The sequence below is a fragment of the Pinus tabuliformis genome, chromosome J (assembly GCF_031772625.1).
Source record: "Pinus tabuliformis cultivar Carrire ecotype Pingquan chromosome J, CPIR1, whole genome shotgun sequence".
Taxonomy (NCBI): domain Eukaryota; kingdom Viridiplantae; phylum Streptophyta; class Pinopsida; order Pinales; family Pinaceae; genus Pinus; species Pinus tabuliformis.
Window position 1 is genome coordinate 1,038,171,697 of NC_142295.1, and position 5,074 is coordinate 1,038,176,770.

The window sequence follows — 5,074 nt, forward strand, 5'->3', positions numbered from 1 at the left end:
TAAATTAAGATCCATTTTATCATACACATTAAAACAATGATTCCATAACTATATTTAAATTAAATTAATAGGCACATAAATATTTAATACTTATAATATAACAAGATTCTTAACCATGAATATTGGATGGATGGATATTATTAACTTCTACCATGGATATTATTAATTTCTAAATAAGTTTTTTTACAATTCCATGGGCCAATACCATGGCTTATCAATACCACACGCCTAAAACCAATAACTCATTTCAAAATCAAAATGTTTTATAAATATTTTTATTTATTTTATTTTTATATCATTTTTAAAATTAAACTCGATATTTACAATAAACTTGCCATATAACAAGATTCTTAACCATCGATATTCACATTATTTTACCATAGATATTATTAACCTGTAAAGAGGCTTTGTTACAATACCATGGGCCACTGCCATGGCTTATCAATACACTTACCCAAATATTGGTTCAATTAAAAAATAATAAAAATTTGCTAATTGTCTAGTAAATAAATAATAAATAATAATAATAATAATAATAATTATCATTGGAGATTTCCGAAAGTGAACTATGTAATGTTTTTGATCCGAGACCAAAGAGCTTTAAGAATAAACTAGTGCTAAAAAGGCTATTTATAAAAAGAAGTTGAAGTGAACTATATATAATGTATCGATCCGAGAACAAAGAACTTTAAGAATAAGCTAGTGCTAAAGAGACTATTTATAGAAAGAAGTCAAGTACCCATTTGATTAAAGATTAGCGAGGAATAAATCTGGTAAAATTAAATTTTATTAGAAATAAATATTAAATTAAAAAAAGTAACTAATGATTAAAACCGTAATTTGGCCCAAATTAAAAAGTATAAAATAAATTAATTAATAATAAATGTTAAAACAGATAAAAATAAATTAAGATTTAATTAAAGGAATGACCAAATTCTGGTAAGTCCAATTCTAATAATGTTATATTGAAACATTAGAAAGTAAATTAAAAATTAATTAAATAATGAAGTAAAAATGGTTTAGAAATAAACGAGAAAACTAATAATATTACTAAACCAATTTTAAATAAATTTAATCACGTTTGATTAAAGAGGGGAGGTTAAAGATGAGGATCAATTTAATTTAAATTAAATAAGAAATATAATCTAAGAAATAAAGTTAAAGAAGACCTCCAATTTGAAATGATGTTTTTTTTGGAAATGATTATAAGATTTATGAAGGTGGGGTGGGAGTGGGTTGAGGTGGGGAAAATACACCAAAGGCATGAGAGAGGCAATTAAGCTAGGGGCGGGAATCACTCATTAATGGGTGAGGTGGTAGATGACCAGTTTTCAGGATTGGCTAGGGTGAGAGGGGCAAGAATCACCTATCAATAGGTGAAATGGTAAATGACCAGTTTTCAGGATTGGTTAAGTATGTATCCATTCTCATAAAACATTTGACTACCTCAAATTACATAAAACTAAAACTAAAAATAAAAATTAATAAATATAATTAATAATAAAACCAACATAAATCCATTTTACCTCTTGATCCACTAAAATTGGAGAGATATCAATATTTTTTAGGTGCAAACCTCTTTTAGAGTAAAAATGACTAGTTTTCACCGAGAAAGGAGCGGGGAAAATAAAAATTAATAAATATATGGGGACGGGTCCGAATCACCCATCAATTGGTGAGATGGTAGATGACCAGTTTTCAGGATTGGCTAACCATATATCCATCCTCATAAAACATTTGACTACGTCAAATTACATAAAACTAAAAATAAAAATAAAAACTAATAAATATAATTAATAATAAAACCAACATAAATCCATTTTAACTCTTGGTCTACCAAAATTAGAGTTTAGATGCGAACTTCTTTTAGAGTAAAAATGACTAGTTTTCACAGAGGGAGGGGCGGGAATTACCCTTCAATGAGTAAGATGGTATATGACCATTTTCAAGATTGCCTAATCCTCATAAAACATTTGACTACTTCAAATTATATTAAACTAAAACTAAAAATAAAAATAAAAAGTAATAAATATAATTAATAATAAAACCAACATAAATTCATTTTAACTCTAGATACACCAAATTCAGAGAGATATCAATTTTATTAGATGAAAACTTTTTTTTAGAGTAAAAGAGATGACATAGTGGAAGGAGGCCACAATTTTGCCTGCAAAATAGTGAAAATTTCAGTATGATTTTGGCAAAAATCTGACCAAAATTTTGGGAAATCTGAGTTATAGCTACCAAGCTTCATGATTATATTCAGATTTGATGCCACACTTAGTAATCTTAGAATTAAAATGAATCTAGCTAGTTAATGGCAATGGTTCATTGGCTTTTTTCATCCCAAGTGACATCTAATAGGTGAAAATAAGATTATAGATAAACACTTTAACCTGAAAAGTAAATGTATAAATATATAAATCATACCATTAATCTCTCAATCACTCCGTCTTAATTGTCTGACTGTCTTAATTGTCTGACTTCGAGTTTGACAGTGGACGCAATCTTAATTTCTGAATTCGAGTTTGGCAGTGGAAACTGGTAAATAAAAGCAGAAGAAAAGTGCAAGAACCTCAATACTAGGCCAAACAAACAAACTGAGGTAAGTGAACAAACCCTTTATTTGTTTAGGGTTAATATTTGATCTTTGATTAATATGTTGATCCCGGCGACAATATTTTTTCTCCTATGCTAAATTTGTTTAGGGTTTATATTTGATCTTTGATTAATACGTTGATCCAGAAGCTGGCGAGTATGCTTTTTCTCCTATGCACTACGTAATGCACAACTATACCCGCACTTCTTTGTTTCAAACCGAATTGATCACATTTTTTGTTTCCGCACATAATCTTCAGTAGTTCTTGAACTCCATTGCGCTATGCACTTTTCGTACGATCATGCATTTGCTTGGGCGTTACAGAGCTGTAGATTCTTAGGGAGGGGAACATGCATGTATATATCTATAGAATAAAAGGAAAACTTTGTGGGAAAGTATAAAGCACTTCTCAGTGTTTATTCAAACTAATAGTAAAACCCAAAGAAAGATATTTAGCTGGTAAGTTATCTGGTGATTTTTAATTGCTAAAGTGTTTTAGCTACAAAATTTTACTCAATATCTCAGTGTTTTAGTAAGAATACGGGTGGGTGGACTACTGTATATCGATTTCAAACATCAAAATTTTAGAACTTGGAGTTCCTTTTATATTGCTATATCTTTTGTGGCAGAAGCAATTGGTGGTCGCCATTTACGAGTACAATCAGCGGTAGAGGAGCGGAAAGGGAGGGAGGAATGGAGCAGGCTCAAGGAAGAAGCGAGTAACCAAAACAGTGAAGGCCGGATTGACCTTTCCAGTGGGGAGGATTGCCAGATATCTCAAGAAAGGGCGGTATGTCAAGCGGGTTGGAGCCGGGGCGGCCGTCTACCTTGCCGCTGTCTTGGAATATCTCACCGCCGAAGTGTTGGAGTTTGCCGGAAAAGCTGCCCGTCGTTGCAAGAAGACCAGAATTACCCCTCGCCACATTATGCTAGCCGTCCGATCGGATGAGGATTTGGATAAACTTTTCGAGAATGTGACCATCGCCAGCGGTGGAGCGATGGAAATCATTCATTACGCTCTCTTCTCCCAGAAGTACATCGAGAAAGTGAAGAATGGGAAAGTGAAGAATGTTTATGCCCCAAATTGATGTTTTTTATAACATCACTTTTTCTTCCTTGGGGGCATTTTGCTTTCTAATAAAGCCCACTTGGAACTTATTACTGAATACTCTATAGATATATATATGTCTTAAATCAATTCTGTTCGTAGTGTGCCCTGTTCAAATGTTGTTTTATGTATAAATCCCTTTCGAAAGGTATGGCAAATTAAGCCCTAGAGTTTAGGGTTCCAAGTTTACTGAACTTTCGAGGATTTATAGGTTACAATAACTCATTTTGTTGTTATATGTTACATTACTATTTACTACGTTTATTATTGTTCCAAGTCCTTTATTTCATGCTTGAATTATTTAATCCATTATTGTTCGTAGGTTTTATGTATTCAATATGCTGGTTCTTAAGTTTTTTTTGTGCTTTTTCTTTCTTTATTTTTATTTTTTACTCCAGGCTTTTATTGTTTAATCTATGTTTAAATGTTATTTTTTAAGTTTTTTGATCTTTTATTTCAAGTTTATATGGTTTAATTCATGCTTAGATATTTGGACTAATATAATTGACAACGTTTAAATTAATGTTGAATTGTTTTTCTGTAAGCCCTAATAGTTAGAATTTTGAAGTTGTTTGTTTTTGGTAATTTATTATATGTTAATAGTTTTTTTTCATTGTAATCAAGAATATATTGTTATTTAGCATTGAATGGTTTTTCCTTAGGCCTAATAGTTAGAATCTTGAAGTTGTTTGTATTATATGTTAATAGTTTCTTTTTCATTGTATTTAAGAGCATATTGTTACTGTTAATTGATCCTTGGCCTTTTACATGGAGGACCAATAAGGTTTTTGTTGTTGTTGTTGTAAAATCTGTATGATTAATCTACTATGACCAAAGTGATAATTTTTCAACTCTCATCTTAATGTGGTGCTTTATCTAATTAGTTGATTCTTAAAAGTCTTATGAAATCTTGAGATGATTAGTAATCTCCACTTCAATGCTACTTCTTGCTTCAACCTAAATGTGGGTGGATTAGTTGGTAACTTCATTGAAGGATTTGTCAGTGTATATATGCCCATTGGTTCCAACTCTAAAGAAATTCATCATTGGCTTGGAATTTATAATCTACACTACTATAGGAGTCACCTCTTAATATAGTAGATTCCCCATTTCTACTGAAATTACTTAGTTATCTTCTTAGGAGGGATAATAGTAATTATAAATCTTTATAATAGTGATGCTTGAATAGGGAGTGAAAGAGGAGACATTTTTATGATCTTATGCTAGAGCCTTAAAGAAGAAAACAAATGTCAAATAGATTTTGTGACCATAGGGATGCTAGCTTTTTCCTTCTAGACCATAGAAATCTATTGGAAATTTAGGTGAACTTATTTATAATAAATTTAGGGATGATTGTAAATGAGCTA

At 30.8% G+C, this 5,074-nt stretch overlaps 1 pseudogene; it reads left to right on the forward strand.

Moving 5' to 3' along the window:
• The first annotated feature begins 2,900 nt into the window (after positions 1 to 2,900).
• LOC149230430 (putative histone H2A.1 pseudogene) lies at positions 2,901 to 3,687 on the forward strand (annotated as a pseudogene).
• The last annotated feature ends 1,387 nt before the right edge of the window (positions 3,688 to 5,074 follow it).